General features: G+C 36.2%; 1 long non-coding RNA gene across 1 annotated transcript in view; it reads left to right on the top strand.

Annotated features, from left to right (window-relative positions):
- Positions 1-281: 281 nt before the first annotated feature.
- The window catches only part of LOC141580582 (uncharacterized), a 47,948-nt gene continuing 40,033 nt past the window's right edge, over positions 282-8,196 (top strand). Inside the window, exons 1-2 of the long non-coding RNA XR_012512834.1 lie at positions 282-688; positions 2,908-3,027. This is a non-coding gene — a long non-coding RNA (uncharacterized LOC141580582). The remainder of the gene's footprint in view (positions 689-2,907; positions 3,028-8,196) is intronic.

Genomic DNA, 8,196 nt, shown 5'->3' with positions numbered 1-8,196 from the left:
AGGCCCAAAGCTCTGATTTCCCACAGTATTTATTGGTTACAATCACTTTGATCTATAGGTTAGGGGTGGAGTGATGGTGGGGAGAGGGTGATGTGATGGTGGGGTCAATCAGTGAGCAAGAACTGAATCAGTTTGCCGGAACTGCTGTGTCATTCTGAAGATTGATAACAGTGGTAGTTTGGGAGTTTCCCAAAACAAAAACATGGGGTTATCTTTAGCCTATTATCTATGTGCACCTGGTGGAACTCAGGCCTCACAAGGAGCCTACAAATCTGGTTACGTCTCATTGCTACAAAGGTGTTTTACATGCTTGAGCACAATGTTTATGGAAACAGAGCCTAGGTCATCCTGCACTGGCACATGAGGCATGGAGAAGCCTGCATCCCCAGCAGCCTCCTACTGTTTGCCACTGTTTGTTGTTCCCAGTTTATATGTTACTAATAACCAATTTATGTAGGCACTCTGTAAGTCCTTTCTCCTTTGCTGCTTCCCCCAACAGGGCATGGTGGCGAGTGCCTGTAGCCACAGCTACTCGGGAGACTGAGGCAGGAGAATCCCTTGAACCTGAGACGCAGAGGTTGCAGTAAGCTGAGATCATACCACTGCACTCCAGCCTGGATGACAGAGCAAGACTCCATCTCAAAAAAAAAACTGAATAAATAAATAAAGAAGAAACTTCTCTAGTCAGGTATCAATACAGACCAACATCTTTTAAGTATTAATTTCCTTAAAATATATTTCTAGTAATACTTAACAATATTTACTTGCTGAACAGCAATTAACGCATCTTAACTACTTGTGCTTTTTAGAATTTAATGAAGCTAAAGAGATTATTTTAGCCAAGTGTTTTGGTTTTGCCAAAAATGATGTCAGTACACTGTTAACATTAAAGTCATCTATTTAAACAGGTTTGATTTTTTTTCTTGAATGTTTATTTCCAATTATGTTCCATCTGTTAATTCATAATATTTCAAATCTGATATATTTCTTATGATCTGAGCTTTGACAGTGATTAATTCTACATATTCAAGCTAAGTGCTTTCTGGGCCTCAGACTTCATATCTCTTAAATGGTCTTTATAGTTTCTTCTTTCACTAAATTGTATGAAACGTTTTGTATTTATTCGGGCAATTTAGAAAATAATCACAGAGAATAAAGTAATTATGTTCAGTTAAAATTCTTTAATGTACAATAATATACTGTAATACCTTTTTTCCTTTGATTAATTATTATTACAGACTAAGGTTCAATGTAGCTGTATAATATTCAAGAATAGTAGTTTGAGCCTTTTGAAAATAAAAAAGGATCATATAGAAAAAGAAAAATATATATTTTAAGGAAATTAACACTTAAAAGGATGTTGGACTACATTAATTAGCTGACTAGAGAAGTTTCTTCTTCTCCAATAAAATCTTTCAATAAATTAAATAATTCTATTGAGATTACTGTGATATTGCTAGTTAAACTGATTTGCTAAGTGATTTTTTTTTGTATATGTAAGTGCAACAGCTGATTATTTTATTCAGGGCTTGAGGAAAAAAGTAAATATGGGTCAATTTCAGATTTAGTACATAGTTTCCATTATATTTTCAATTCATAGTTTAATGCAAATCTTGCCTACAATATTTTAAATGGAAATGCTTATTTTTACAGAGATATAATATATGATAGAACAATTCCAGGCTGAGGGTGATACTGAAATAAAAAGAATCTAAAAGTACAAGGAAACAGTGCCTGGTTCAGTATTTGTGCTCAGCAAATACCTGTACTTATTTAAAATATTTCCAAATTTTATAATTATCTTAAGTTCCAGATGGAAAATGAATTAATTACCTGGAAAGGGAATAGTGATACTACCAAAGTCATCACAGAATGTGGAATTAACTATTCTCCGTCATGCAATTCTAGACAGTATTTGCTATCACTTTAATGTATCTTACTAAACTATTAAATAATTCATTCAGAAGATATTTATTGATGAATTATCATTTTATACACACTATTCTAAGCACTGGGGATACTGGAGCAAATGAGGCAGAACAAAACCCTTACCTTCATGGAACTTCCATTGCAGAGAAGGAAACAGACATAAACAAGATAAAAAGCAAATCATATAGTATATTAGATAGTAATACATACTTAAAAGAAAATATGTATATTTCCAACCATCTCCTTAAACCATAGACAGCATTTCTTAGTTATGGTTTTGTTTGACTTGGTAAACAAATCTATTCTAAACCTTTTCATCTCTGGAGGGATCTGAATTGTCATTTGTTGACCTTTTCCAGTTCATATATATTCCTATTATGGTATAACCAGAGGCTTACAGTATCCAGATTCACCAAAGTTTGGTAGAATACCAGGACACTTTTAAATCTGTCATATAAATCTTCTGTACACTCATCTCCCACAATTATGCTGGTATGTTTCCATGCTCTCAAGAAGTCCTCAGTATATGCTCAGGAATGTAAAGATATGGTTGACTTTGGGTGTCCTACTGAGCTTGCCAATAAAATTCTGGCTGAAGAAGTCAAATTATACAATGGACTATTTCTATCAATTAAACTTTATGCTTCCCCCATTATCTGGGCCACCTACTGGGGTACAAAGACACATGAAGACATTCATAATTGTTTAGTTCCAATAAACAGAAACTTCTACTACTATAAAGGATGGGTGTGATTACCCAAATGTGTTCTTTGTGGGGGTCCTGTAAAAACAAACCTCAGGGCAAAAGAAAAGCTGAATAGTTTGTGCTTAAAAATCAGCAATCAAAAAACCTCAAGTGCCAGTAGATGTAATACATTATCGACTAACCCCTGATTAGACTAAGAAATGTGGGACTATTGGCAACCCATGAACTCATTTACCTCATGAGTAAAACATACATTTTTCTCTGACTCCTAGGGACCAGAAAGAAAGCTGGACACTGAGTCAGTAAGACACTGGCTTTTTCTTCAAGGAATTCACAGAAGAATACTGACATCGAGACAGAGAGTATCCCAGTGTCCTATCCTAGGCATGATGGTAAGAAATGAATGGAGGATGTATAGGACCTAGAGAAGGTGCATCTAAACTAATTTTGAAGGAGGTTGAGTAGGGAAAGAGGATCACATTCAGAAAAGAAGTTCTGGAAATAATTTATGCCTAAGCTGGGTTATCCAGATGACAGAAAGAAGAAATTCAGGACATAGAAATGAAAAACCCTGTGGTATGTACCAGAACTACAAGCAGTTCAGTGTTGAACAAGAATAAATTTGATGTGAAGAATGATGAAAAATAAGCCAAATTCTGGGAGCTTGGACTTCACTCCACAGGCAACACCTGAGGCATCGATGTATATGCAGGAGAGGGTTTGTGGTTGGTGGCAAGCATGGACTTGGAGGCTATTAGTTTAATCCAGGAAGAACATAATAAAAGCCTAACTTGGTAGTAAAGGTTGGGATTAAGCAGGAACATTGCCAAGATTTAGCAACTGATTGATATGAGAGTTAAAAAGAGGAGAAGTCAAATGTAACTGCCAGACTTTTACCTTCTTTATAATGGGTAAAGAACTTCTGGGGCGTGCCAGGTTAAGGGGTTTGTTTTCAGACACAATTATATGCCCTCCACATGGAAAGGACCTGCAGGCAGCTGTAAACACAGGTGTTTGTGTTTCATGTCATCCTCTTAAAGGTAATCCAATTTTCATTTTTAAAAATTTATTAATTTAACTAAATCTTAATGATCTGGATATAAATGTTCAGGATAAAATGTAAGAAACACAATAGAATATACTATGCTCCCCTTCAAGATGGTTCTGTAAAGACTTTCATTACAAATAAACGTTTTCTTGCTCACTGTGTGGAGCAGAGGAAGGATGATACAGATAGTTAATAGAGTTTATAATTTGATTAATAATAGTAATAATAGTCTACAATTGAAAAGAAGAAAGAAGAGAGCATATGTCACATATTAATTTATTCTCATGACAATTCATTATGTATCTGTTACTTTCAATTTATGAATAGGAAAAATACATTTTATAAAGGTTAAATAAATGGTCCAAGATGACATAAGATAACCTGTAGAGTCAGATTTCTTAAATAAATAAATAACTATTATTGGCAAAGGTTTAACTTATATCTAACCATCATATTTTTATATGCCCCTTAATTTAATCTCTTGGGGTAGGTAGCACTGTTTTGATTTTTTGATTTTTATTTTTTGCCAAACTGTCTTTCAAAGTGACTGTACTATTTTGCATTCCACCAGGAATAAATGAGAGTTTCTGTTGCTCCACATTCTTACTGCTATGATTTTTATTATGCACTAAAGCAGAGATTTGACTATCATTGAAATAAGTGTTTCAGAAATCTATAAATATGTCATTGAAATCTTATATTTATGTTTTTAAACTAATTTTAAAAACCATTACAAAATAGAGTTTGGCAGTTTCTTACAAAACTAAATATACTTTTACCATACAATCCAGCAATCTCTTTTTTCGGTATTTTCCCCCAAAGAGTTGAAAACATATCCACACAAAATCTGCACACAGATGTTTATAGCAGCTTTAATCCTAGTTGTTAAAACTTGGACGCGATCACGATGTCCTTTAGTAGATGAATTGATAACTGGAGTACATCCAGACAATAAAATATTATTCAGCATTTAAAATGAGTGAGTTGGCTGGGCATGGTGGCTCATAACTGTAATCCAGGCACTTTGGGAAGCCAAGGTCGGTAGATCACCTGAGGTCAGGAGTTCAAGAGCAGCCTGGCCAACATGGTGAAACCCATCTCTACTAAAAATACAAAAATTAGCTGGGCGTGATAGAGCACACCTGTAATCCCAGCTACTAGGGAGGCTGAGTCAGGAGAATCTCTTGAACATGGTTGGCAGAAGTTGCAGTAGCTGACAGAATAAGACCCCATCTCAAAAAATATATAAATTAAAAATTTTTTAAATGAGTTATCAAGCCATGAAAAAAACATGAAGGAAACATAAATGCATATTACTGAGTGAAAGAAGACAATCTGAAAAGGCTAAATATCTATAATACCAACTATGTAACATTCCAGAAAAGATAGAGCTACACAAACAGTAAAAGTAAAAAGATTAGTGATTGACAGGGATTAGAGGCAAGAAAGAAGTGAATAGGCAGAGGACGAGGATTTTGAAGACAGTGAGAACACTCCATATGATAGTATAATAGTGAATACATACCATTATACATTTATTCAAGCCCATAAAATGTACAATAACAGGAGCAAACCCTAATGTAAACCGTGGACTTTAGATTATGAATATCAATGTAGATTCAACAATTGCAATAAATGTAAAACTTTGGTGGGGGCTGTTGATAATGGTGGAGGCTATGCATGTACAGGGTCAAAGGATATACGGGAAATCTCTGTACCTTCCTCTCAACTTGCCTGTGAACCTAAAACTGTTCTAAAAAGCAAATCTATTAAAAAAAATTATTGCAACAACATACATGCATCAATCCCAAATTATAGTACATTAGAGAAAATCAGTATGTTAATGCTTGTTGCAGGGTTAAAAGGTTTTATGAGAAACTTTTAAATACACCATCTCTTCTCATACCTGCTTGAAAAGTACACTACAATTGCATGGTGTTTTTAAAAAGTTATATCCAGCTAATCTGTATGAATGTCAATTTTCTCCATATTGTGAAGCTAACACAAATAAATAAAAATTTAAGTGCTGAATTAAAATGTTTGTGGTTATCAAAGAAGCTTCAGTTAGGATATTTAAATGCATTTTATGAAGTAAATTTTAGGAAATGTATTTTACCAAAGAATGATTTTTTTCCTCTTTTGTAAATTGGGATTTTAGATACAGCTTTACTTGATAAGAAGAAATCCTGCTTCACATGAAGAGCAACGAGTTGTTAAAGCACTGTAATATAAAATATTTTTCTTTTTCTTTCTTTTTTTTTTTTTTGAGACAGAGTCTCTCTCTGTTGCTCAGGCTGGAGGGCAGTAGCACGATCTCGGTTCATTGCAACCTCCACCTCCCAGGTTCAAGCAATTCTCCCACCTCAGTCTCCAGAGTACCTGGGATTACAGGGGCCTGCCATGACGCCTGACTATTTTTTGCATTTTTAGTTAGAGAAAGGGTTTCACCATGTTGGCCAGGCTCGTCTCAATCTCCTGACCTCAGGTGATCCACCCATCTCAGCCTCCCAAAGTGCTGGAATTACAGGCGTGAGCCACCATGCCCGGTCTCAAATATTTTTCTTTTAAAAAAATGCTTCTATTCAGTTAATCAGTTCCATAATAAGATTTATAATCCATTCCTGCACAATCAGGAATGCTTCTAGAGACAGACTATATTTTGAAAGCTAAGGAGACCTTCTAATGCCTGAAGATGACTTTATTCACTGTTTTATTCTTTTAATAAATTTATGTTTTAAAGATGCTAATCTCAATATAAGCCACATAAAACATGAAGCTTTTAATTTTAGTTGATTTGATTTTGTGATTCACATTTCCCTATAGGCATATGTTTAATAACTTTTCAATCTTCTGTAATGCATAACACTTGGAAAGATTTAAGAGTTCAATAATTTTTGACTATTTGCATGGCAGATTACCAAAGGAAATACTGCTATGTGAAAACAAACTTTTTTCCCTGACATTTGAGGTTCTTAGTTGCTGGACATTTTTTAATCAAACCAGACACTGACTAGAGCACTACAGTCACTTTACCCTTAATTGTCTCAGATACAGATTTGGATATTCAAGAATATAAGGAAACAAAAAACCCAGCTTTCTGCTTTTAGGGGTAAGAATACTCAGTTGAGCTGGCTAGCATACCAAGAAATCTGCTCACCTGATATAGGTTGTATGCCATAGGCAGTTATAGTAGATGGTGATGGTAGCCTTCCAAGCATTTGACTTGAAAACCATCATGATTTTAGAATTGCCTTCAGAATATTTAATGTCATGTGGTTGAAGTTTTTATGCAGTATGTCTTATGATTCCAGCCACACCCTAACCTTCTCAGAGGCAGGGATCATCCTTTATAAACCTCAAATGACAAAAAGCGTCTTGCGTGTGGTGAGTAAGCATTGGACAATGCTTGTTTATACGACTGATCTAAACCTGTTCACTTAACAAAGAGATCTTCCTAAGCTAGAAGTCTTGGGCATGGCCTAAAAGTTAGCTAGCTTTGGGCAGTCTGGCATCTATTCGAGCTAGTTATAGCTCTAATAAAATGTGAGCTTGCTTCTGTGACTGTTTCAAAAAATCTATTGTGGCCTTGCTAGGTAATACCTAAGTCACTTCAAAATCACAGTCCGAATGACAGGCAGTCTTTTCTGAAACTCACATTCTATTTCCTCATTTGGTTCTCTTCATGCTGCCCTGGTAAAGTGTCTGTCACTTCCTCTTAAAAAGCAGTGAGAGAGAGGGGTGTGGACTTCATGTCAGGAGCAGCTGTCTTCTCTTCAACTCTTAACCCTGCTCTCCAGGGTGGAGGAAGTAAAGAATTTAATTAGTCTGGGTTGAACCAGACTATGTGAACAAAAAATTTGAGAGAGAAAGGAAAGAACCATCCTGATGACACCACCAAAATAATCATCTGTTTCTTGGTCTGTGAACTGTGGTTAGCACTGTGGACTTTCAGGTATCTGGGAAGCTTCGACTGTGGTACCTTGTTCTCCTTCCTTCAGGAAAGATGCACCACAAGTGGTATGGGCAAACAGAGATGCCTCCTATCTTCCTCAGGCTCCTGAGGAAAGAGACTCTAGGATGCTGAGATGTGTCTGCAGGAGGTTTAATGGCATATGTTCTCAGGAACTACTTACTATGAGGGAGCAAGGAAAGCAAGACCAAACAGAGGCAGAAGCCAAAGTGAGACAAAGTTGCAATGGTGGCCTTTGCCAATCACTCAGAAAGCTCTAAGGCTGGGAAGCCCTTCAGGGGTGTTTGTCATTGAAGTAAAGGGGCCAGATATTTGTACCACCCAACAGCAACCAGTCATTGAATGTGGGCCGTCCCTGGAAAGGGAGCACCCATCAGTAGAGGGGAATTCTGAGAAAGGAAAGCAGTCTTGAGCTGTCAGCAGCCAACACTGCCAATCTCTTAGGAATGAGTGCCTAGTTCTTTAAGGGGGACCTGAGTGGCATTACATGGTGTCACTATCCCCATTCAGCTGGCTAATTGGCACCATCAGCAGAAATGATCA

This window comes from Saimiri boliviensis, chromosome 12, assembly GCF_048565385.1.
Source record: "Saimiri boliviensis isolate mSaiBol1 chromosome 12, mSaiBol1.pri, whole genome shotgun sequence".
NCBI classification, from domain to species: domain Eukaryota; kingdom Metazoa; phylum Chordata; class Mammalia; order Primates; family Cebidae; genus Saimiri; species Saimiri boliviensis.
The sequence above is the reverse complement of the archived record's forward strand: the minus strand, read 5'-3'. Positions and strand labels throughout refer to the sequence as shown.